Source organism: Rousettus aegyptiacus, unplaced genomic scaffold (genome assembly GCF_014176215.1).
Source record: "Rousettus aegyptiacus isolate mRouAeg1 unplaced genomic scaffold, mRouAeg1.p scaffold_m13_p_13, whole genome shotgun sequence".
Taxonomy (NCBI): Eukaryota; Metazoa; Chordata; class Mammalia; order Chiroptera; family Pteropodidae; genus Rousettus; species Rousettus aegyptiacus.
This window is the reverse complement of record NW_023416288.1, coordinates 51,511,939-51,539,934: the sequence shown is the minus strand read 5'-3', so window position 1 is coordinate 51,539,934 and position 27,996 is coordinate 51,511,939. Positions and strand designations below refer to the sequence as shown.

The window sequence follows — 27,996 nt, the reverse complement described above, 5'->3', positions numbered from 1 at the left end:
TAGTGAAGTCTGTGAAACTCTCTCCTGTGATGTAGCAGAGCAGTTCAGAAAAATCTACCTGTACCGATTAATAAGCAATAACAGCTAACCAGTATTTATTGAGGGTTCACTAAGTGTTCAATATGCTTTATCTCATTTAATATTCAAAACAAATGCAATGATGTAGATGATGATGATGATGATGATGGTGGTGGTGGTGGTAGTGGTGGGTGGTGGTAATGGTGATAATGATGGTAATTAAGCCTGTTTCATAGATGCCAAAATTAAAGAATAGAGGAGGTCGCACATTTCCTGGAGCACATGGTGAATTAACAGTGGAGCTGGGATTTGAACTCAGGACTGCCTAACTGATTAGCCTATGATCTTTACCACTATAGCTCTCTTTAGCAATTCCTTTCTCAGTCCACAGGAAACTTGGTTACTACCACATTTTAACTCTAATGTGCTGCCCATAAACATGACAGTATATCACATAAACTATATCATTATTATTGGAAGGATACCAATCATATTGGATTAGGAGCCTGATCTCCCCCATTGTGACCTCATTTTAACTACTTACATATGCAATGACTCTATTCACAAACAAGATAAATTGCTAAGGAAACTGGGGTTAGGGCTTCAACATATACATTTTAGGGGGATGTGATTCCACTTATAACACTTAACTATTAGGAATGTATTTTATGAAGCTATACCATTAAAACCTGTTTGCTATCACAGCAGGGATGGTAGTGTTGTGTACACCAAGAAGAACAGGGAATGGTCTTATAAGAAAGACAGGCGCTTCTAAGAGGGGTAACACATCATCCCTCGTGAATTCAGGAAATATGCCTAGGCCATGCCGTGAGATGTTGGTTAATGCTAATTCTATACGATTCTCTGCATTCATTGATTTACAAGCAAGACTTCAAAAAGCAAACACACACACACGCACACGAACACACACGTACATTTTCAGAATTATTTTCTGCTGGGTGGTAAATGAGCCAAAGATGCTTTATTAACACCAACCCCTCGCCCTACTCCATGAGAAATATCTGGCCTTTAAAAAGTGTCCAAGTTTCAAACCTCACATAGAAGTTTATTCTGAATTAAGTACCATTTGGCACTATGAATGTCATTTAATTCCTTAGGATATATTGTTTATTAAAAACTAAATTCCAGAGAACGTGCATTCTTGGCTATTACAGACATTTCTTCTGTTAAAGAAGAGCGCTCCCAAAGATAAAACAGCTTGTTCCAATTGAATCTTGAGATTTAATTGCTCATTCATTTGGGCTATACTAGTATCTATTGGAAAACAGCGAGTTTCATTATTAGTTAGCCCACACAGAATACTTCAGAGAAGGTTGGAAAACACATTCCCACCATTTCACATACAAAAGCTGAGTTGCCAGGGCGAAGACATCATTCATCTTATGCATTTAGCGGGCACAGTTGTTCATTCCATTCTCACAGTGACTGTCCTGCATATGTATTTTTCAGTTTTGTTACAGTGTACGAATTGGAAAATGGAGCTGTGCGTGATAGCCTTAGAGCAACAGAAAAAGACTGTGACTTTATCATAAAGCTATTCAGGCTGTTTATATTCAGCCTGGCAAATGACTTTTTGATAACAGAATGAAAAAAAGTACAGAAGTTTCCTATTCCTTTGAAAGGATTTTAGATTGCGATACTAGAAGATATATACAATGGATTTTTTTTTTACGTGACTTATAAAATTAAAAGGTCAGTGTATGATTAAATATCTATAATTTGACAATTTTATTTTGGGGATAGTGATAGGAGTATTACATTTTAGCCTTACTTAACATAAGCAGTAATGCCAATCTCGTTCATTTTCAATTTTAAAGTCAAAGACCGAAGACTTCATTATTCAGATAAGTCATTTTATGTTTGGAGTTGGGATAACTGATACTGAAATAAAACACACTCACGTACACACACACACACACACACACATTCCTGACTGTGAAATAACTCTTTCCTCAAATTATATAAAATCAGTGGATATTTAATAGAATCAAATCTATTTCTCAACAGATCCAATTGAGATATAGAGGCGTCAGGCGTTTTGACTGAGCTCAAACACGATCACTAATATTATCACTCACCCAGTGCTGACTTGATAAGTGTTTTCTCACTCAACTATTGTGACGGGATCCTGATAGGTGAGAGACCAAGTTTTGCCCTCAGTTTCTATATCCCCCTAGTCTTTGCTTTTCCCATTATAGCATATTTAAGAAGCTATGACAGTGGGTGATTGATAACATGTAAGATCTCAGAGGGCTTTGTTCGTCCTGTTGAGTGCTGAGTCTCACCACCTAGGACGGTCCCTCGCACGTTGACTGTGCTTAGTAAATATCCGTTAACAGATGGACTGAGTTAAGGGATTTGGTGGACACTGGGATTTGTAGTAATAATTAGGTGCGCGTTTCATAAGCAATAATGTTTTAATTTCGTAATTTACACGTGTCTAACGCATCCTGACAAATGTTGCACACACCTGTGTAAATCGAAAGGCGATGTTCACGTGTCAAAGTGGCATTCGTGGGAAAGCTCAGGCCTTCCATAGGGGAGAAAATAGCACAGAGATTGCAGCAGCAAGGAGGTAAGAGGGAGGCTGGGGTGTGACAAGGGCAGCAAAGCGTGTCCTCCCTTTGGACCCAGAGTCAGTCTGGGGATGCCGAGTGAAATGTCAAGGGGCTAATGCCTAATGCATGTGTACGTGGCAGACTTGGACCCGAACTGGGCCTTGGGTCAGCGTGCATAATCCGATGACCGTAGCTATGTTTCTGATCTCACAAAAGCTGAGCGTCAGGAGAGCAGTACAGTTTGTGAAGTGCGTGCCCAACGAGGATACATGATGCGCACAAATATATGTCTGCGACGTTTACATTTGTACAAAATGCAAAAACGGGCAAAACCTATGCTGCGAGAAATCTGGATAGTGATTTCTTCTGTAGGAGGGTAGTGACCAGAAGGAGATGCAAAGGGAGGTCTGGGGGTGTTGAGAATAGTTTGTTTCTTGAGCTGGGTGCTTGCTGCACTTGTGGAGATTCACCAAGCTATACACTGATGTGCACTTTTCCCTATGTATGTTAAAATTCAATAATAAGTTTCAGAAGACAATATAATCAGACTTGAAATCAAGAGCCACCTCTGAGGGAATAGGAACTGAAAGAAACTAGGAGCTATTATCAAAATTGCTCTCTAGCATCAGAAGTAATTGCAGGAGAACACCAGCGGGCCAGGCAAAAGGGAATAATCAAGGGACTTAGCGAAGGACCTTAAAAGCCTACTTGCAATATGTGGGGGAATTATTTCAGCCTTTATGGAAGTTCGACGTTGATGGGAACACGTGGGGCTCTATTCACACTTCGCACGTGGATAGCTGGTAAAGCACAGTCTGTTACGTGTTAATGAAGAGCATATTTCTAAAGAAACACCGTGGCTGGCTCTCAGTGCTACTGGCTTGAATACATATGACCAGGTGTAAAATGGACATCCTCGTGTGCAGCTCGAGTGCATAGGGACTGCAATTAAGCCAACCTAGAATGACTCCTAATTTTTTTGTTTCCTACTTGCAAGATAAAGGCCTAAACTTACTAAATTTAGTTCAATATTATCATTTGTCATCTATGGATGATAGATGTGAATGGGCACAGAGAAAGTTTCCACGTCTAAAACATCTCCCCAGTTAAAATTGAGGAAGCGTTGAAATATGAGCAAAATGTGAACAGAGAGCTCACATAATACATAGAAATGTATTTCTTCTGCAACCTAACCATCTCACTTCTAGGAATTTACCCTAAAGGTACAGCTTCAATGACACGAAAACACACATGCAAAAGATTATTCATTACAACTCTATTTGGGATGACAAAATAGTGGAAACTACCTATCTGACCAAATACTGGCGATTGGTCGAATACACTAGACTACACAAGCGAAATGGATAGCCTGTACCTGTAAAGGAAACCGAGAAATAGCTGTATGAGTTGATGTAGCGTAGATTTCCTGGATGTATATTTTAAGTGAAAAAAAAATAAAAGTGCAAAGGCATTTATTGTATACTATCGTGAAAGAAAAAGAAATGAAAAACCATGGATAGATAGTTGAAGCAATTCTGAAAATATTCAGATATAGATTACATAGGGAAAATGAGTAAATATGCTGATGGTGTCAGGAGCTTTATTTCTCACGATGAGGGAAGTAAGAAATATATAGGGAATAGGCAAAAACATGAAGGAAACCCATTTAGAAATATGTGTGTGTGAATATGTATATGTGTGTATACATAGCTTCACATATACTTGTGTCTGTGAGTATACACATATATTCACTTGTATTTATGTATTTATTGTCCCTGTTAAAGAAAGACTGTCTAGAAGCAAAGACATTCTAGTAGCAATGAGCACACCTAGAGTGGACTTTAGTCTCTAACACCATTTCCTCTAAAAAAAAATTAGATCTGCTTGGAGAAATTATATCAGGTTTTGGTTAAGAAAAATACAGCATGAGTCTGGAGTATCTTTTTATGAAAGAACCAAAGGAAAAAAAAATGATAGTTAATGGCAAAAAGGGTGCAAGAGCCATCTTGAAATGTTTTATGTTGGTCAAATCTGGGTAAGTTGAGCACAGAAACTATTAAAGACGGTAATAAATTGCAAACCTTTAGAAAAATATGCATCGTAAGTCTGCAGAGATGATAAACAAGTAGACAAAAAGATGCATGTAGATGATAGAGAGGCAGACATGTAGGGAAAGACGCAAGGACTCCAGTTTCTACTAGGATGCCAGCTTCCGAGAAGTAAATGCAGAAGAAATGCTGGAGTTAGAAAGTCATCATTTTTGTAACCATTGTAGTAAATACTAGTTCTGGCACATTATATCAAGGCACATTAAAACTACAGGATCGGAAGGATTTGTACGACAGTAGTATATTTGTATGATCTTAAAATGTCTCCCACAAATTATTTATTAGTCGTAAGAGAAAAAAAAATAGCTATAGAAGAGAAATTAGATAACATCTTGACTGGATGATCAAAATAAAAATCCTCAGTGAGAGAGAGATACATAATGTGTGCCTCCAGATGTGACAGACTGAGAAGAAACCAACATCATGCTTGTAATATCCCACTTGGACCTTGTGAATGTATTAAATCTATTATGAGGAAACAAAACTCAAAGCCAAAATGAGAACTATTCTATGAGGAACGTTCTACTACAAAAAGGGGAAGGAGAGTAGGATAAATTTCAAAACTGTCAGTGTGGTAAAAGACAACAAAAGGAATTATTCTATGTTAAAGGAGGTTCGTAAAAATGACTTTTGCGTGAAATATGTGATCCTAGCCTGGATCCTACCCTGGATGGGAAAAAGGTGCTATAAAGACATTATCGGGTCATTGGATAAAACTGGGATATGGAAGGTTGATCGGACATGTCAATGTTAAATTTCCTGAAATCGATAACTATACACTTCTTTTGTCCATATTTCAGGAAATATAAACTGAAGTATTCAGTAGTAAATGGACATGATATGCAACTTACTCTTAAGTGGTTCAGAAAAAAAGTGTGTGTGTGGATATGTAAGGATAAGGAGAGAAAAAACTAATGATAAAGTACATGACACAGCAAAATTGGGGAAACCAAATAAAAAATGTAGAGGATATACAATATCCCATACAATATTCTTTAACTTTTCCGTAAGTTTAATTTGTTTCTAAAGAGTCGTTAAATATGTTTTTTTTAATTTATCTGAAAATCCAGTTTTAGAAACACATTATTTTGGTCGTCATCATTTTAACATGGTATTCTTTCGCTACCAGATGCTTTATGAGAGAACATAAACATATTACTCTTAAGCCAGGCATTGAAATCTGTATCAGTAGGTTTAATTGGCTTTTTCCCATTAACAGGATGGTAGCTGATGCCCTAAGGAAATCAGAGATTGGATGTGATAAGGTAGAGGGAAAAAAATTATACCAAGAGCCCCTCACTGAGGGCCCACATGAGAGGCGATGAGCAGTAAGAAAGCTACCAGCGAGGGTGGGTGCTGGACCTGGAATGGGCAGGAGGAGATGGGACACAGGAAAAATACCCACAGCCAACCCATCAACATGCAGTGTGACACAGGACTGGTCCTGATTCAAGTGATGATAGTGGTCCATTGCTGCCTCCTTTAGGCTTCGTTTTTTATCACATGTTCGAAGATGCTACAAAAATCAAATAAATTTTATTTATTTAGAACTTTAGAAGTATAGTTTTTCAACAGGATTTTTAGGGTAAGGGGGATGATAACAGTTTTCCGAAAGTCACACTTGGCAGAGTAAATTGGAAAGTGGAAGGAAACAAGACGAGTGTGAAATTAGTTTAGAACAATTCAATATTTTGAAAACATCTGTAAAAAAGAGGCACCAAGGGCCAAGACCGAAGGAAATAAATCACAATTAGATGTTATTCTGGATAAACCACCAAGACCCACATTGTAAGTTTTCTTTTGACAGACTACTTCGTGTTCCCTAGAGAGAGCTGCCGGGCAAATGTGACTTACAGGTTCTCAGCATGCATTTATTCTGTTCCGATATCAAAAAGAACATGCCTCAGTGAGCAAGAGATAACTACCTAGGTATGGGGGCTTGCTCTAAATATTTTCTAGTCCCTGCCAACTCTCTAAGGCGAACTGGTTTTTCAAATGGTTTAATTATCTCATCTGCTGAAAGGCAGTCTTATTAAGAAAGAGCATAAATTCAGTTTTCGACATTTTTTAGGATTTAAACGTATAGCTCCCTCCTCTAGGTAGAATTCGTTGTGCATTATTTATGTCATGTAATGGTGTACATGTCAGCAGAAACTCTTTTCTCTCAACCTTTGTACATTTGCAACACCAGGGAGACCCCAACATTGAGAAACCGATAATGTGAACATTCTGTTCTGCAAACGAAATCTTTAAAGCTACCCAGGTTTTGCATTTACATATCGGACGATTGCCAGACCTTCAGAAAAAAAGGCTGAAGTGCCAACACGGTATGAGGATTCAGATCCTATGAATGAAAAGATATTAAAAGCAATTAAGATTGAATGTAAGGGGAAAAGTGTGAGGCAATTTATAGAAAATGACATTAGGTTTTCAAGTATATTTCAGCAGAGATTTGGAAATGTGTTCAATTTTGTCAACAAAGAGAGAGTGAAATTTTAAAGGAAAGCAGGACAGAGTCAAATTTTGTTTTAAAGAGTGTCACTAAAACGGGATGTTGGCACCAACAAGGCGATCTGTCTGCCTGGGTAATAGGACTTGGAACAAAGGTGTCCACAGAATAAGACAAGTACAGCATCGTACATTAACGCCTATAGGTACCGAAGAAGACATATTTTTTTAAAGGTCATTCAGGTAAAATCGAAACCCTGACTGTAACCCTGACACCCACCCTAGCTCTAAACCTAACTCCAGCTCCAGCCCTGACCTTAACTCTAACATGCACTTGCCTATGGAATGGATACTTGGGCTCGAATCCAAGCCTTGATCCTTTGAGAAAAACCCAGTCATGTAACAAGGAAAAACCTCTATTTAATATCCTTATGATCACTTAAATATTAATGCACTCCTATTTCTTATTGACCTTAACTACAGTTTAGGAGATCTTTATTTAAAGAATAATCAAGCTAAATTTACCACAAAAGCCAAAAGCATTCCTTAAATCACATTATTGATAAAATAATTCTTTAAATGTAAGTAAAAGCAAATGACACTGTAGAGTATATTATTTCACAATAAGCAATTTTCACAGGATTTTTCCTTTGATATTTAACATGATTAAATTAGGTTGTATCTTAAGGTTGATTGTGTTATAAATGTACTTTTTTTCTTTTTTATTCATTACATTTCTGTGACCTAACCAGTAAAAAATCCCTACAATGAATTTTTTTTTTTCCCCCGAGAACCAAGAAACTGAAGGTGTGGGAGAATGTGGCTAGTTGTTCCCCAAACCCATACCCCTTTCTTCCCATCATACAGCTCGATGTCTGGCCTCGCTTGCAGTTAGGCATGGGCATGAGGCTTTGCGGACAGTGGAATGTGGGGGGCAGTCATAGGCTGGCCAACAAAATAGCTCCCGTGGAGCCCTGCAGTCCCTGCTCCCTCTGCCAGCCAAGGGCGGTAGAGCCGCACGATGGAAGAGCTGGACTTCACATCCTTGCCTCTGTCCGCAGCCAGCCCCGCCACTCAGGCATTAAATCCCGTTCCGTGTGTCTCCTCCGAGACGGAACTTGAGAAAGTCTCTCCTCTCTCTCTTCCCATTACATCTTCACGCTGGATCTCATGTTCAGCGTGTGAATATGCTTTTATTTTCTCAGACTTTGAAAAACCATCTCGATCCCCTAAAGTGACCACTCTGCTCCTGTGTCCTCCTTTCTTGCAAAATTTCCTCAAGAAAGGTTTTGACTTGCCCCCGGCCATTCTCTTCTGTTCTCTCTCAGAGCACTCCGGTCGGGCTTTCACTGTCACCACCCCAACAGCCATCCCTCTTCTGTCATCAATGCACTTGGCATGTCTTCATATTTTAACAGAGTTAAACATTTCCTCCTCCATGATACTCTTCCTTTCTGTGATTTCTGGCCACCACATCCTTTTGGGATTTCTCGTATTTAATTTGTTGTTCCTTTTCAGGTCTCCTATGTCGATTTTTCCTTGTAACCAGGATTTTTTTTTTTTAAATGTTAAAATCCTCCAGGACTCAGTCTCTGTTTTTCTTTCCTTTCCATGTATATTTACTCACCTCCCTGGAGATCCCAATCAGTCTTATGATTTTAAATAATGGTTATTTCTCTTCTTCCTCTCATTTGCTCTCAACGCCACTCTTCCAGATTTGGAAGTACCGTTGACTCCTTTCTTTATTTCGCACATCACATAAAATCCATTAGGACATCCTTTTGCTCAACACTGAAAATAAATCCAAAATTCTACCGCTTTTTGCCTCTCTGGTTGGAGACACCAGGTATTTCTTGAATGATTATAAAAACTTCAACAGATCTGTTTCTTTCTCTATCTCCATTTACACAATGTCAACAGAACAGTCTCGATTATTCTTTTAAAATATAAATCAAATCATGTAACTTCCTTCATGCTCAGAACCCTGCAATTTGTTCACCATTTACTCAGAGTAAAAGCAAGTGTCCTTACTGTTGCCTAAAAGGACCGATGAGACCCTATTTCCCGTTACTTCTCTTACCTCAACTACCGCTCTCCCCCGTCTTTACTCAGGTGCAGGCGCGCTGATCCTGGATCATTCCAGGAATGCCACTGCTTTAGGGTTTTAGAACTCATCGTTTCCTCTACCTAGAATACTCCTTCCTCAGAAACCCTCCTAACTAACTCACCTGAATTCGTGTATGTGCACAATGTTGTCTTCTCAATAAAGCCCATTCTATCCACCCTATTTAATACCATTGTCTATATGCACCTACTCCCAAATACTTCAGAATCACCCTTTCCTTACTGTACTCCCTGAAAAATTTCACAGCAATTACGACTTTCTATCATAGTATATATTTTCTTACATATTACATTTGTTTGTCTGTCTAGAACTGAAGCTGCATAAGCTGGAATCTTTGTTTTTAAGCCAGTACATTCTGAGTGACTCTAACAGTCCTTAATATGTGATAACACTAAAATATTTGTTGAATGATTATTGGAATGGAAACAAGACTATTTACTATTTATAATGATTTCAGCCCAATCTTTCTATACTATCCAGCCATTCCTGTGTCATGGTGTTGTTATTCTATTAAGACTCATATCTAAATTAGCATATTAATTTTGTTTAAAGGACTTCAACTTTGTCTTCTGGCTTGAACATAAGTGAAAAAATGTACCTTTCTATGTATGTATGTATGTATGTATGTGTGCGTGCATGCATGCATGCATGCGTCTATCCATCCATCCATCCAATCTCTGTATATGTATTAGTAAATGGCAAAAAAGGATTTCTATAATCAAGTGTTTACTCTGAGAAATCTATTGCAAACTATTTCTTTCCAAATGATTTTTAAACTTCAGGTTAACAAATATTTTCTTGAGTGATTTAGAGAAAAACATGCTATCTATTGATTCCCCTGCATACTCTGACTACCTATGGTTCACGCCAGATCAGATAGCTGATTGCTTACCTGCATTGTTTTGGCTGCCTCCTAACAGTATGCGTAGGACTTTGTATAGTTTGCATATTCTGAAATGTGGTAAATACTTTGTCTTTGGAATCTGGTAAAGAACATAGTTCAAAATAATGTAGTAAATGAAAATACTCTCAGGTATTAGTATCCTAAAAATTAGAAAGGGTAGTTTTTAGGGTTGTTTTTTTTTTTTTTTTACTCATTCAGGCAACCTTATTAATAGTGTGAATACATTTTCTTTCTTTATCTTGTTAATTAAGCAATTCAGGGACTAGCTGGGTAGCTAAAAGCCATACATATATGTTTTTATCCCCCTCTGCAGTATTGTTTAGCATATAGTTAATATTTATATGTGTTAATTTTACCTCATCTCATTATCTTCTGCTCATATTTTCTCTTGTCTCTTACTCCTCCAATTGTTTTTTAAATAATATATTCGGGGTTAAAAACATTGTCCTCAAATCAGAAAGAGGCTGTAGAGGTAAATGTTGAAGAGCATGAACCAGGCAGCTGTAATGCCTCGACTTGATTTCCATCATGGACACATACTTGCTGACCTTTGGTGTATTATTGACTGATGTCTTCATACTTCTGCTTCCTCATATGTAAAATATAAAATTAAAACAGTACTCTTATAGAGCTGTTGTAAGGACAAAAGAATAAATATATTTAATGTACTTAGAACATTGCCAGAAATATAGTAATATACAATAAGTAACTATTGTTTTTATTATTTTCTGCAATGGGAAAGAGTGGAAGAGGACTGGGTTTGGGGGGAGGGGTTACGAAATCAAGTATAGGATTTTCTCAATTATTTTCTGACTTGTAAATATGGCCATGTATTAGTTAGCAAATGTCAGCTAGGCCACCAAACTAATTATTGCTCAATGAGAATAAAATGTACCTTTTTCTCACATTTAACAGACTAATTCAGGGTTTCTGGAAAGTATGATAGTCTAAGTCCCACCAGTTATTTATAAAGTGATGTCAATTCTGACATACTGAAGATATGCTTCAAAAGTTATCTCAGATGCCATGATTATCAAGATGCGGCTTCCAAGATTTATCTTGGCTTTCATCTTAGTTGATTGGAAGAAGACAGAATGCAGACATGACAAACCCACTTCTTAAAAGCCTTGGCCAGGAAGTAATACAAGACACTTATACTGACATTCCATCGTGAGAGTCGTGTGGCCACATCGAGATAAAAGGATGTGCCACTTTCCAGCTATGACCTTATACAGTGGAAGGGGGAGCATGGATTTCAGTGCACGGTTGTCTCTGCCTAAGAGCTGGGTGGATGAACGGGTCTAGAACTGGTGTGTAGCCTGGACCAGATATGTAAATGTGAGGGTCATGAATATGTAGATGGTTTTTAAAGTCATGGGAAACAATGTTTATAACCAGAGAAAGAGAGACAAGAAGGGCCTAGCCTTGAGAAACTCAAATATTTAAAGATTTCAGATAGAAGTGAAAAGCATAGAACAATGCTTAACTTTTTCTTTCTTTCTTAGATTTTCATGTATTTTCTGAACTGAGGAATCCTCAGTTATTTAGAAAAGGTAATTTTAAATGATGAATATTTTCAGAAATTTTCTTTAGCTTTTTAAAGTGCAAGGAAACTTGTAAATAAGAGGTAAAATTAAATAATTCATAGAAATGTAATCTAAACATTTGCATGTTGCTAAATTTTAGTTATTAACTGAGGAACATAGAAGTAATAATTCTTCTGTCTCAAGACAATATTGGCAAAATGTGGCACTCATACTAAAGAGACCAACAGAGTTTGTGATATCAGAAAGAATAATATTGTATATGCTCCATCTACAAAAATAGGTAGTATAGAAAAATATTTTAAATGACAAGTAAAAATCCAGGAAACATATAGTTAAGGACAAGTGGAAGCAAAGCCACACTCTGTAAAATCATAAGTGGAATGATTACAGAGACTTTTCATCAGATGTTGGGTGAGGTTGCACATGGAAACCTGAAAAAGCTTAGGGTGAACAAAAAAATGCTGCCACACCGAACCGCTTGTCACATCCCTAGTGCCCACTCAGAAATTACTGTTTGATTATCACAGCGTTTTCCATGGAGCCCCAGAGGCAACCTCAAAGCTATTTCAGAAGCCACCACCAAACCACTACCAATCACTCAGAACAGAAAATTAGGGAAATTTTCTATCAACTCCTCAAAGCTTCTCTAAGACACAGGTATCTTGTAACTACAATGTGAAGCAATTGGTACCGTAAAATTTTAAGTCTTCTTGTCTTCATGGGTCCTGACCGCCATAGGACATAGATACTAAGTCCTTACGGCCTGTTCCCTCCATCACTTTTATTTTTTATAACCAAAATAAATTTTCTGTTGAACTAAGCAGATATTTATAGTCCGGATATTGTGCATGAATGTAAACATAAAGAAGTTACAAATATAAGAAAATGGTTTAAGAAATGTATGTTATTATTTGTATTTGAAGCCCTTGGTTACTTTTCTGTTTCTTCCAATGAGATTTTATTTGTCCTAATGTATTAATACATACCTTTTGTCTGAAGTCCCTCTAAGATATGTTCTAGGCATATCCCTGGAAGAGAGACTTTTTTTCTCTTTCTTATAGCTTTGAACTAGGAAGTATATAGAAGTATTTACTAGTAAGGATCAGGGTAAATGAAGAAATAACTTGTGGAATGATAAGAGCCTGAGATATGAGAATAGCAAGGAAAACAGTAGAGAGAGAGGGATGAAGATCAACAGAAATTTGCAACATCTCATGTATGAAAGACAAGAATGAAAAGATGAAAATCCAGAGGTTTGAACTGAAAGTGAATATCTAGATGTGGTGTCTAGCAAACAGAAATTGGATTTTCAAGGTCTGGAGAAAGATTGGAACTGAAAAAAAAAAAAAGAGAGAGATATGAGAGCTACATGAGTGATTGATGAAGAGGAAACGTTGGTCTATGAGCAAATAGAAAGGAAGAGAGAACCAATAATAAATTCAAGGGAAAGAACTATATTCAGGCCTCAGGCTGAATTTAGGAAACCACACAAGAGAAAATTAAATCAAAATGTAGGCTTAGTTAGAATTCTACTAACAATTGCACTTATATTCTACTATTCTTTACTAAAGGCTATCAATTTTATCACCTAAAGCAATTTTATAAAAATTGTTGTCAGAAAGATTAGGAAAACCAGCATGCAGTAGAGGAGGGTCAGTTCCTGCAAGAACGTGAGAGCTTCGGAGGTGGGCTCATGGCCAAAATTTAAAATGAGATTTTTGATAGAATAATACATAGAGAAGTCACTCAAGTACAAGTATATGTTGAGAGCTCATTTATTTAACAAACGTTTATCAAGTTCATTCTTATTGTACAAAAGATACAATGAACAATGGGAAATAAAAGGGGTGTACTTTCTACTCCCATACAGATAACAGCTAATTAGAATATAAATGTCTGATTATAAGTGTACTTTAAAAAATAGTTGAGAATGGAATGTGTGTGTGTGAGAGAGAGAGAGAGAGAGAGAAAGAGAGAAAGTCAGAGACAGAGAAGGACAGGGACAATCAAGAAGCTTGCTGCAAACTAGGGAGCTTATTTGACTTCTTTCTGTTCTTTTATATAGGTTAGGGAAAAAGTTGAACATTTTTGTAGACTCAGCAGAGCAGCCCGTGGAAAGAATCTGGGGATGGCAGCATTTGTGGGCTGGAGACAAGAGTATCTCCATTTATAGAGTTCCTACCATGTGCCAGGCACTGTTTCAGATACTATTTGGTTTTCGAAAAGTTCTAGAACAGCCCGTATAGTTCCATAAGCACATAAACTAGATAGGAGCATATTTATCTGAAAGATATTTCTCTTGTAATTATTCCTATGAAGATTGAAGAGAGGAAGATACCCTATTAAAAGCACATATAAACATATATAAATCAGCTATATTAGTTTTAAATATATTTTCTAAACAAATAAAATATTTAAGTCCATTTAGAGTATTTGTTTAAACCAATGAAAACTATTTCTTGAAATAGAAAATGTAATTCAATATTACCACTGTGGCACTATGATCAAATCTGCTGAAATATTTATACCAGAGCCTCAAGGATAGAATTAGGCCTAGGACAATAAAACCCTCTGAAAGTCAAGAAACTAATAACCGTGATGCATACTGATGTGTTTTTTGTGCCTCTCTTCACTGACCACCAGCTTTCACACTTAACATTATTTGTAAATTGTGGACTGAAACTTGTTTTTGGTTGGTGTTTTCTTATTTTTGTATTATGTGGCTATCATCTTAATTTATTTTCACAGTTCTCCTTATTCATTTGCTTAAATATATTTTAAAATTTAAAAGTTTAGGTATTATCTTACAATGAGCTGCTTTCTTAAGTGCTCAATAATTTTAAAAAATTACTTTAGTTGATAAAATTGATAACCTTTAGTAAAGAATACTAGATTATAACTGCAATTGTTAGTAGAATTCTAACTAAGCCTAAATTCCTGACACCTGGAGATTGTGAGTTGAAACATGAGATGACTATGAAAAATCACATCCTAATTTTAAAAAAAACATAATCAGGAGAATATGAACGTTCAGTGAAACTGTTTTAAAACTTGAACTGCAGCTCAAATATTCTATGACCCAGGTATTACTTTTTTTAACAAGGTCATAGGGGTTGCGTTGCATTGCTTCCTGTCTACACTAAATGGCTAAAGAACAAAATTATATATAATCAAAGGAAAAGCAAATGCTGTATATAATTTACTGGATTTTAGAACTTTGGTGCTTCCTAAATATTCAAAAGATAAATGTAGTTAGCAATCCGAATATAGATTCACACTGATAATGCTTGAGACCGCTGTGGCAAATCAATTAACCTCTGAGCATTTGATTTTGAATAAAGGGGTTATTATTTGTTGGCAGTTGTGTGACCATTCTAATCAAAAGGACTTTTCAACCATTTTAATTATTCATCCTATGAAGCATCCTCTTGTGGATAAATGCTAACATTCCTATTTTATCAGTTTGTATATTGGGAAAAATAAAGGTAAAACTATTAATCTGGTACCAAGTCCATAGCAGTGATATGACTTCAGAAGGTAGAACTTGTCTCCCACCAATTCTTTTCTTTTTTTTTTTCAGATTACTCATTCATAATAGAGCAATTTATTCTAATTTAATATTTGAGAATCAAATTTATATATTGAGAATATTTAATGTAGTGAGTTAATTCTTTATTGAAACCTTAATGTTCCATTACATTCCAAATATCACATTATGATTTTGTAACATTAAGGAAGCTACAATATCTGGGCCTTTCCTAATGACAGCGAAAGCGGAAAGATTGTGAATTTTGGCAACTTTTGCATCATAGCAAGTTATCCTTTGAAGAAACAGCAGTGAATGACTTTTTGTCATGTTTCCTTGTAATAATTTTACCACAAATGCCCCCAGGATATCTAGAAATCTTATCCAAAAATAGTAACATTCCATGCAACACATTGTTTGCTCATGAACGAGAACTAATATTCACATTCGTATTTGTACTTTGGGGGAAAGATGTGACATTGGTTAACTATCTATCAAAGATTTTACAGAAAGCCCTCAAAGTTTAAAGAAATACTTTTAATCAATGCTATTTTCATTTTGTATCAGAAGATTTTCTTAAACTTGGCCAGGAATTCAAATTCTGTGACGCATACACGTGCACTCATAATCTTGTACTTGTGTGCAGCCATGCACATGAACATGGCCCTGTCCACATGCTGCATGGTGTGATGCAGCAGAGACTCTGAGATAATATGCAGTCATTCTGGCACCTCCAGTTGTTAAACGGTCTCAACCGGACTCAGAAATAAAAGTTTTATACTCTCTCTTGTGCTCGAGTGAACTCTAATGCATGCAGATTTTCACTTAATTGCTATTGTATTGAATGCATTTGGTCTTATACAGTGACCTTAAATATGGAAATAATTACTGAACATTGGGTCCTACTTAATGTATGTTTTGTAAAAACTAATCATTTGATAACTTGAAAAATCCTTCTTTAAATCAGTAGTTATGTGATAGTATAAAGGGAACAGTGAACAGAAAAGCAATGACCAAAAAATCTGCATATTTAAATCTTTAAACATTTCTTTCAATAGTAGGCATTTATGACTGTGCTGAAAGGTAATGTTTTCTTTGCTCAAAAGTATAAATAGCATAAGAAAATAAAGCAAAAGGAGTTGTTTCATTGAAGTATTAGATAAGTGTTTGCCTATAATCCTTATTTGCCACTGCATAAGCAAACTACCAAAAACTTTATTCAGTATGGATGAATTATTATCAACAGCTGATAATTAGCCAAGATAAGAGGTTTGTCTTTCATATGACTCTATGCTTTAATTAAAATATTAGTCAAATGTCCACAAGGTATTTCCACAGTCAACTTATAAAATGAGAATAGCTTCAATTCAAAAATACTAATTAAATACGGAATGTGATTCAATAAAAGTCACTGATGGTTCATTAAGGGAAGAATTATCAGACTTGAATGAAAATGTATAATACATATAATCCTAATGAGAGGACATGCTATTTGCTTTCCTCCCCTGTTCCTAGACATTTACCAACCAAGTATTTAACCTTGAGAAGAATCAAAGAAGCTTTTCTGAGCACGTACCATTTCCCAAACATTGAGCTAGGCCATTTAGGGTTTCTGAAGACAGTTTGAAGATAAAATACTTGCTGGCGTTTTCTTGCAGACTAAGTAAGGAGAAAGGTGTTAGTTAACTATGAGAGAACGGGAGCACAATTCCAAGAAACAAGACCCACCTTAAACGAAATGTCTTAAAGCATAACTCTGTTTATGAAGGGCTTTTCAACGTTTTTTTTTTTTTCCTTTGTTTGACCTCTTTGCTATTCATTTGAGGTTGTTGTTGAAGTTACAGTGTTTTATTATTCCATTTTTTTCTAGAATTTAAATACTCAACATTTTTGGTGTTTACTATTAGACATTTTAAAGTGTATCCCTTTCTTAATATGGAATGTCATTCTACATCTCTATACTCCTTTTTAAGAATATAGGGTCTCAGACTTTTTACCAAAGTCAATAAAAAATTACAAGAAAATTACAGTTCAACATTTATAATGAATATAGATACAAAAATTAATCAGAAAATTAAATACAACAATACTTATATAGAGATAATACATTCTGACTAAGCGGGGTTTATCCTAGGAAAAAAGGGTTGGTTTAATAATCAAAATTCAATCAATGCAAATCATCACATATGATTATTTTGATAGATGTAGAAAAAATCATTTAGATTGACGAAATCCAACCTCCATTAGTGATAAAACGCTCTCAACAAAAATGGATTGAGAGGAAACTACATCAGATTGATCATGAGAATCTATGAAAACCTCTGGCTGATGCAGTACTTAATGGTAAAAGACAAAATGTTTTCCCCTAGATTTATAAAACAAGGAAAAGAGATCCTAACCAGTGCAATATGACAATGATAAATGGACGTATAAAGTTTGGGAAAGAAGAAGTAAATCTGTTTATATTTTCAGATAATATGCTTGTACATTTAAAGAACCCTAATCACATTTTAAAAGATCTATTATAAGTAATGAATAAATTTAGCAAGGTAACAGGATACAAGGTTAAAACAAAAAAATTCCATGTGCTAGCATCAAATATTTGGAATATATAACTTATAAAGTAATATTCAAAATAACATCAAAGACTTAACATGCCAACAGTTAAATGTAATGAAAATTATGCTTATTTTCTATACATAAAATTATAAAATAATTTTATAAGAAGTCAAAATTAGATAACTATACCATGGTCATTGGTTAGAAAACACATTATTATTGTCCATTCTTCACAAATTGATCTATAGATGCAACATATTCCCTATCGTATTTCTAGAAAGCTTTTTAAAAAATTTACAAGATGACTGAATATTTACTTGTAACTGCAAAAAGCTTAAAATATATAAAACTATTTTGAAAAACTTGAAGAATTTCTAAGAATTCCTGTAATGAAATATTAATATAGCCAGTATAGTATAGCTATAAACATAAACATCTAATTGAAGAGTACAAAACCGAGAGTCCAGAAACAGACTCACAATGTATGGATAATTGACTTTCAACAAAGCTACCAACATAATTCAGTGGGAAGAGGATAGTCTTTTTTAAAAAAAATGGTACTTGGATAATGATATTCATATGGGGAAAATGAACGTTGATCCTTTCTTCACACTCTACATAAAAACTAATTAAAAATAGATTATATACCTAAAAGTAGAAGCTAGTATTTTTTAACTTCTAGAAGTATACTTAGGAGAAAATATCTACCATCTTGGAAAGTCAGCGGTTTATTAGAACACAAAGTATGTAGCAATAAAAGAAAAAATTGATAAAAATATAATACATAAAAATTAAAAGTGTTACTCACAGGACACCATCAAGAAAATGAAAATATAAACCACAGCCTGGGAAAAATATATCCATACTACCTAAGTCTAGCAAAAGCCTTGTTTCTACAATGCACAGTGACCCATTTTCCTAACAAAAAAAATCTTTGCACAATTAATACCATCTTGGTGCCTGTGTGTGTACACACACACACACACACACACACACACACATATATACATATACATATATTTGTGTGTGTGTGTGTACGTATAAAGCACGTTATTCTTCTGTTTCATATATTTATTCTGAGAAACTCTACCAATTTCTGTTATCATTCTGAGGTGCTGTCCTAACATAACAACAAAACGTTTTACCTACCGAATTTAATGTTACTGTCATATAGTTTTAGTGGTTTCCCTTGATAGTTTCTAATTTACTTAGTGTCCTTTTTTAATGATAAAAATCGGTATGGATTCAGGCTACAAGTACAAATGCAAGCAAAGCCCAAGATAAAAGTAAAATCTTCAAGGGAATGAATATTCCAAACTTTAAATGTTAGGTGATTCTACATGTGCCTTTGTAATTAAATAATATTTTTCATTGTTTTTAAAGTAATTTTTTAAATTTGTTTCATGTTTCAGTGCATAATACAGTTCAGAAAATTTAGTTTTTGAGGAATTATACAAGAGAATATTCTTAGTTCAATTTCTGCATATAGCAAAGCATATATTAATTTATCGATTGGCACTAACTATATTGTACCAAATAAGAAAACAATCCAGAGATTTTTCAAAGTTAAAATAAAATATAATGTTTTATTACTTATTTGTGATGGAAAGTTAGGCCCATGACTTTACATAAACTTACAAATTATTTCCATAATAATCACTTTAACCTTTGATACCCCTCTTCTTATTATAATATCTGTAATAAAGTGTGTTTTCAATAAGATGGTTGATATGATCATGCCTTTGCTATAATTAATATAATTTATGATTTAATTAAAATTATCCTAAGTCACTGACAGTTATCTGTTTGCATGAAGAAACCATAAAAAGTTTAGGACATTTTTTTTCCGATACGTTTTATTGGCACAAATAAGTTTAAACAAATAACAGAACTGTTAACTATTTGGCTTTGCAACTTGATACATCTCATATTGCTGCTCCCCAAAGAATTTAGTTCCTAATGATGTTTTGTTCTAGATAATATTAAAGTTCATTGACATTCCCATAACACACAACAGGATATCTGTGTGAAAATTGCCGAGAAGCAATATTGGCTGACTGGAGGATACTAGCTTATATTAAAAAGTAACTGTTAAGAAAATATCAATAGGAAAAAAGAGAGTTGATTATATTAGCACTTATTTTTATTCCCTTTTTGGACAGGTTAAATTATCGTATTAATTTTTTTATAAATTGACTTAATCATTAAAAGGTACATTATTTAGCTGTATAAAAATAGATATTACAAGAAGAAAGGATAACTATATATTTACCCTTCCAAAAAAGCAAAATTTTAAAAATATGTGTTTCAAATATAATTTCTTTTCTAGCTGGGAAGCCAAGTTTGAAACTTTGAAAATCTGTGACAGAATTCAGGCTTTCTCTTTATGTTAATGTAAATCAACCCTGCACTTCATGCTTACTATTTTGTTTTCTTGTTAAAAAGGTTCTAGAGGGCAGTGGGTTCCATGCGACTTAATTATAACTGTCATTTGAAAGACCTACACAGACACTGTCAGTTATTGGGTTTCTTATCAAGCCAGTAATATGGTACGGCTGTTGTACTAATAATGAAGTTTTAATTAGCTCTCAAAAATACTGAGAGCTTATTTAAGGCCTCCAAATTGAATAGTGCATGCTTAGCTGGAAGGCATGAATGCATCACAAACATATCCAAATAGCTGTCAAATATATTGTATGCACATTAGGAGATAATAGCTAGAAGGCTTAACATCTATCTTAGAAGAATTGTGTGTATAAAATGTTCAGGGAAGTTCTTTCCTATACTTAAATGATGGTCTTAAGAATACTGTCTTTATTATTTTATCAAATATGATAGACAGGCAACGGTTCGATGCAACTGTTTATCTAGGTAGCATTGTTGGAGAAAAACACATTTTAACCAAAGTTTGAGTTATCTTGATTTCAAATGGGAACATTCTTTATTCATAACTATTCCAACATTATACTTTGTTTTACTTCTGAATACTTATTGCTTGTTCCCAATATTCTGACCCATGAGAAATTGCGTTAGACCCCTCGGTCCTAACCTTGGGTGGCCCACAGGTACGGACGTTAAAGTAACTGTTGATTTAAACTCTCACCACTGGAGAATTCTCGATGTCTTTTCGATGCAGAAGGTGGATTTAGACAGTGACCGTTTTTGCATGAATGTCTATTCATGCCCTATATGATGTATGGTCTAAACTAATATTGCTGAAAATAACCCGTTCCATTCCCACTCAGTCCTCCCTGCACACACACAGTAAGAATTTTAAGCAGGGGACAGATTTCGTTGCAGAGATAGGAGAAACTAAAATGAATTGCTGCTAGAAAAATATGTGTTATTTGTACTGGTAATCTTTATTTCTTCTCAAATCATCTCTTTCCACCAACCTCTTCTGGCTCTTACCTTAGTTATTTCAAAGGCTGTGCTGTGTTTCACTGCTACCATTATGGATGTTTGTTGAATGAGTACATTAATTAGTTCCCCGCTGTGTGTCAGCTGCTCTGAGAGGCTAAACATGCACACAGTTCAGAGGCTGCACAGTAACCCTCTGTGAGTTGGAGGTAGGGCTCCAGAGGGTTTGAATTTTGAATGAGAGCAGGTCCAGGGAATGGGAAGTTGTGTGTGTGTGTGTGTGTGTGTGTGTGTGTGTGTGTGTGTGAGAGAGAGAGAGAGAGAGAGAGAGAGAGAGTGTGTGTGTGTGCACGCGCACGTGTGCGTGCGCGCATGTGTGTGTATAGAATTGTGAACTCAGAGAACAGCACATACATCTTGCCTGGGGAACTTACAAGGTGTTACCTGTTTTCCTATCACAATGTACCTGAGTGTGAGGGCAAAGGCACAGGATGCCATGACGACAGTTGGAGGGGGCGGGGACTGTTAATCTCAGAGGGCTAGGTCATGTTCCATTCATACAGGTTTTTATTTTTTTCAGATTTTGGGGCGCTAGTCACTTCTCTTCAAGCTCAGATTACTAAAAAGCCACACAAGTATGGGGAGAAGGTGTCAAATCTTCTCTTCAAACATTGCTTTAAAAATACTGCTTATGAATATATTAACTTTTTCTAGGAACTACTTCTAATTTTATACACCTTGTAGATTAGGGTTTGGAGGGAACATCAAATTAAGTCAAGAATTTAAAAAAACAAAAAAGAAAGAGAGAACAACACATATTTCCGGAGAACTAAACCAGCAGGAAGGAGATTTATTTGGCGAAGGGTCAGTGCGGTGTGCCTTTTCCCCTCTCTGAGCTCTGTCGCTGGTTTTGTTAATAAGATTATGCCAGCCCCGAGGATGTGTTAGGGATGGATGATCTAAGCAGGAGTTAGGAGTCAGTGATCTCTTTAAAAGCATATATCAGACTCTGTCATTCCTCTTTTTAAAACTCTTTTTAGTAGTTTCACTTTGCCCTCTGAAAAATTCCAACTCTTCGCTGTCACACGGCCCTTCTTCGTACACCGCCTGGTGCCATCCTTCCGACCTCATTTCCTCTGCGCCCCCCATTCCTCACTGGCCTCTCAGCACATCATCCTTCTCCCTGTTACTCAGAGAAGCGCCTTTCCCCACCTCATGACCTTTGCACTGTTGCTCTGCCCGCTGATCTTCACAAGCCCCACTTCATTCCGTCAAGGCCCTGTTCGAATGTCACCACTTCAGAGCAGCTTCAGCTGGTCGCTTCATCGTAGCCTTGGTCTCTCTCTAACACCTAATTTTGTTTTATTTTGCTTAATAATATTTATCTTGTGTGAACTTCCTTCGTTCATTTGTCTTTCTGCAACACAGATTAGCCTTGCCAGGGAAGGGACTTTGCCTTGCTTACAAACACATTTCCAAACCAAGAACCTCGGTAGTCTGTACTAACTGCTCAGTATTTGTTGAAAGGAATACAGTAGCAAGCGAACGCGTTAATAGATTTGACCAGCCAGTGACTACGTGACCACCACTTTATCCTGTGTCAGGCACCACTGCCTACTTGAGTCGATCTAATTCCAAACTCTTCTCAAAACTTAATCCTAGTCACTCGTCCCAACAGACTGGTGTTGGCATAGAACATGAGCTCTCCTTTCATCCTTTTCTAGAGTATTTAAAACTATTCTTAACTTTTAAAAATTAGAATCGAATGCATTCATTTATGTAAAATATTGCCAATATATCGGTGAATATTTTTTCAAGTTGTTTTAATAGTAAACTATAAAGAGAAAATGTTAAATCATTTCTATTTTTTATGAATTATCTTGTACTTTCTACCAAAATTGGAGTAGTAAGTAAAGATAACAATACCTATTGAGCATTGACTGTGTTAGACGTTCCTCTAAGTGTTTTATAGGAATTACCTCATTTAATTTTCATGCATTCTGTGTAGTCAGTAGCACTTCCATTTGCAGATATGAGGACCGAGGTGCAGAGAATTTAAATAACCCACCTGAGTCAAAACATCTGTAAACAATGGAGAAGAGATCTGAACAAAGGCACCACATACTGAGTTCTTTATCACCGTGTTATGCTTCTCCTCATTATTATTCCAACCAGGAGGCTTAAGGAACATGTTTTCTAATATCTTCTTGACAATTAGGTGTACAAGTGAAAACATCTTTGTTGTCCTTGGTTTTCCTATTTATATAATAGTAGAAGGAGAAAAAGATTTTTGTCTTCTTTTTTTTTTTTTAATTGAAATCTCAATGTCCACAGAGGGCTTAGGATTTGGTTTATTTTATTTTAATCTGATGCCTGAAAAGATTCAGGGGATGAACTACTATCCTCATATTCATAAGGCCTTAATAACTTCAGAAATGTCTTCAGAGATATGTTTGCAGAATTCTGACTTTGTGTTTGCATAATAAACCAGCAGCATTTGAATGATATTCCTAAATCTGTTGAAGCTATGAAGTGAACAAATTTAATTTTCAGGAGATGTTTATAAGAACTTATTTTTATTACTAGCCAAGTAATTATTAGAACTGACTAGATTCCAAGGAGCTCTTTTAAAAAATCCTTCCAGAATTTTGAGCCAAATCTGTTTTGTTTTGTTTTGTTTTGTTTTAACTGCCACCCAGTGGACCTATATTATATGAAACAATTCTAATTCTATTCATGTGACACTAGACCTGAAGTACCTGGACCTATAGAATATGTACTTGCTATAAGGAAACCCAGTAAAACAATACTGGTTTTGACAAAAACCAGTATATGTACATTTACTTCTCCACACCTTATTTATAAAAGCAAAGTGTAAAATTAGATGATCTAATTTTCCTTAGAGATCCATAATTTTGATATTTATATAAGCATGGGGATTTTTCTCTTTTAAACGCAATGTTTTATTGAAGTCCATCATAAAATATAGCTTTTTTAAAATAAACTTGTCTTAACATCCTGACTGATTTTCACTGAGTTCTTTAATTATTGATGCATCTTCCATTTATTTATTTACTTATTTATTTTGGATGAGATGGGGCTAAAGACCCTGGATTGGAATGGAAGATCGAATGTTTCCATTGCTTTGTTTAGCTTGTCAGTTTATAGTCTTGAGTTATAAACTTTGATTTCCCCAGTATGATAGTGGCAAGGTCATGATCTCAGACATGTTCCTGTTCATCCATTTTGCATCTCTTATGCAGCTATAAAGAAAGAAAAATCTCTCAATAATGAAAAGTAAGGAATAGAAGTCTTTGAGCTTGTTAAATGAATACAGAGATAAAGATAAATCAAGATAATATCAAAATAAAAAGAATATGTGCATAAAGAAAAAAATGATTCTAAATTAAGGAAAAAAATAAAAGAAACTAAAAACGCTAAGGCAGAGCTAAACCCCACATTGGAGAAAGGAAATTCACATTGGATAGAAATACTATATAAATTAAATGAGTAATGTGAAGTTACACTTTGTGAGTTCAAAAGTAATATAAAAGATAATGAAAAAGATTTAAAATTATTTAAAAAATAGATACAAAGGGCAACAAATGGATATCCAAATATATCACTGTAGAAAAAAATAAAGCAGAAATAGTAATCAAAGATATATTGGAAATATGAATCAATAACATATTCATATCTGCTATATGGCTATCACTGTGATGGACTATGAGAACATAGATAATAAGACATGATTTCTTCTTTTAAAAGGCTTATTTTTAAAAATTATTTATTTATTTTTTTAGGCAAGGCAAACTTTGTTTGACCTCACAGATTGCAAGGACCTTGTCAGTATACTATCACTTATTTTTTATTTATTTATTTTTTTTTTACCCCTACAGCACCAGGTCTTCCTAGGTGGTCTCCCTTCCAAGTGCCACCCAGGCCCAACCCTGCTTAGCTTCCGAAATCAGGCAGGATCGGGCTTATTCAGGGTGGCATGGCCGTAGACCTTAGAGGTTTAAAATCTAGAAAAATGTTCTTGAGGGTAAGACAGATTTCAGAGTATTCTTATTGAAAGCTTTCTGCATTTCAAGGAAAAAAAAGTGAAAACTAATCCCATACCATCCCTGCAAATTTAAAAATGTACTTACATAAAAACATTCAAGATGATTGGAAGGTATAATACAAAATCTCTATAATTTTCCAAAAAGTTGTTAAAATAATTTTAAAAATCTCTACATTATTTCATGACAGATTATATGAAGAAAGAGCTATAGAATTTTGAGGGGAAACATTAAATTTTCAGTAATTCCAGAGCTAGCCAATGTGTAGTTCCAACAGTGAAAACAACAAAAAGATATTCCATAATTTCCAAAAACCAAGAAAAAACACAAGCCCTAAAGCATTTACTCAAGCTAACAGGAAAGTGCATAGAAATTCACAAATATGAATGAGCAAATACTGCTTAAAATGACTTGAACTGAACATTGAATTTAGATGTAGGTTAAATCTAGACAGTTTTGAAACTTTGCAAATTGTGTTTATGTTAAATAAAAAATGAAAGCTTTCTGGAATAGAAAACTACAAATTGAAAGATATTAACCTAGAAATGGAACTTTTATATCTGTAATCACAGATCACCTTATCCAACACTCAAAATTAGGTGTTTGTTGTATAAAATTGGGAAGAAAGGAAATAAAAACCTCATCACAGTGCCTAGGGTTGGGGTTCAGGAGAGAGTTGATTTTATCATTCACAATATGTAGAGAAATATGTGTCCATACATTGTATATCCTTAACTGAATATCCTTAAAGCTTTCACTTTATAATAGTGATTAAAAGCAACCAAGTAGTATCTATATTTCACAAAATAAGAAACGCAATGAGTAATACAAGAGCAGAGACCCATAACACAGCATGCATTATAAATAATATATATGCAAATAAATGAAAACTTCTTAAATGAAAAAGATTGTCAGAATGTGTTTAAAAATAAATAATATATGCATTAATATATGCACACATATATATAGTGAAAAATCTATAAAAATGACAAAGCCACATATTCTGGGAAAATATTACCAAAAAAAAAACATTATATTTTGATGTTTAGTTAGACAAGGCTGTAAGAATAGAGAAAGAATCATCAAATGTAAGCTCCAAGATGCACAGAGGTTTTATCCATATTATACATTATTGAATTTATATGACCTAGAAGAGTGTCTGGCACATAGCAGGCACTCAAAAATATTTCTTGAAGAAATGAAGAATATTTTAGAAACAAAAAACATAAAAGTGATAAACAGTAGAAAAAAATTCATCTTATATTGCAAAATCAGTATTTTAGGTAATATGCGAGTCACAAAGTTTATCTACTAATTGGCATAAAATATGTATATTAAAAAGGTAAAATACATGGGCATTTTATAAAAATTGTGAATAGATACTTTTAATAGAACAATGTAGATATATAACAAACCAAGGATGTAAGAAGAGTAATATTATTTAAAATATTATTTTGTCTTCCTAGGACATAACAACTAGAAAATAGGTCTTCATTTTAAGCATATGTTGATCATTTATTAAGTCACAAAGAAAAAATTATAGATTACAAATCAGGTATTATATAGGTTATAGACTTGTACCTCAAGAATATGAGTATAGGAAAATAGGAGTAAATTTTGAAAACGTATAGATCACCAGCCCCCTCAGAAATCTTTGTTATATGAAAATGCGTCTCAGTTCCATCGTTCGGGGGAATAAAAGCTCAAAATTTGAAGAGTCATTTGAAAGAGTATGAAACTTGGAGGTCCGTGCTCAATGCCGTCTGGATTATGCCTAAAGCTTTACTTGGGGCAAATTCTTAACTTCAACTGCTTTTGTTTTAAAAATAAATAAATAAATAATAATAATAAATTGAGCAGTCACTCAAGAAATGAAAGCACAGGAAAGTAAGAGCCAAGAAATTATAAGAGAAAATGAAGAAACATTAATAGCAATTAAATGACACCTATACTCACTGTCTTTTTGGGCCGAGTACCACAGCGTAAGAGACGAGACTGTGGCTCCAGAGAGGAAAATGGCCTTTCGTGGAAAAGTACTACCAGGATCTACAGAAATATAACTTCAGAAAATGTGAGAATTTAAGTCTTGAAAAATTTATTTATTTACTATGATTATCTGGATTTAAAGATGACGCTGCCAATTTATAATGATAAATCTGCCTTTAAAAGGTTTAAAATTCAGATTTTCTAGAAAAGAACAGGTAGTCAATCTATCTGGGGCAACAGGTAATGAGGGTTAGGGAGTCAAATTGATAAAAGTTATGAAAAGGGATCCTATATCATGTTGGAAGGAATAAGACAAGTTTGTGAAAAGAATTTTATAGATGCAACTAAAAGATAATCAAGAGATAAATAATAGATACCCTGACTTAATTTAATCTTTACATTTAATCCTTATGCCATTTAATCCTTATATCTATTCAGCTGTAAAACTTTTATTTAAAAATTTCTATCATAAGCAAGTCATTCATTTGTTAAGTAATCATTTTGTTAACATTTACTTAACTCCAGAAGTTTCTCAAAGCCCTGAAGATACATCTATTAGAGGAAGCAGTTGACCTGAATTCAACATTTCCAGATAGCAGATTTGCAAATTATATATTGATCTTGCTGATAAAGACTCTGTGTGAATTGGAAAGATTACTAGATTATTTCAGGGATGACTAAGTTAGCAGAAATGAGTAGATAAGACTTGAAGGCAAATAAAATAGTCACTAGTAAGGCACTTTTTATTTTGCTTTCACTCATTCAAGGACTA

At 34.7% G+C, this 27,996-nt stretch overlaps 1 protein-coding gene and 1 pseudogene across 2 annotated transcripts in view; one reads left to right on the top strand and one right to left on the bottom strand.

Moving 5' to 3' along the window:
• Window positions 1-27,996, top strand: part of CNTNAP2 (contactin associated protein 2) — a 1,484,598-nt gene that overhangs the window by 543,939 nt on the left and 912,663 nt on the right. The window lies entirely within an intron of this gene.
• Window positions 25,065-25,183, bottom strand: LOC118611072 (annotated as a pseudogene).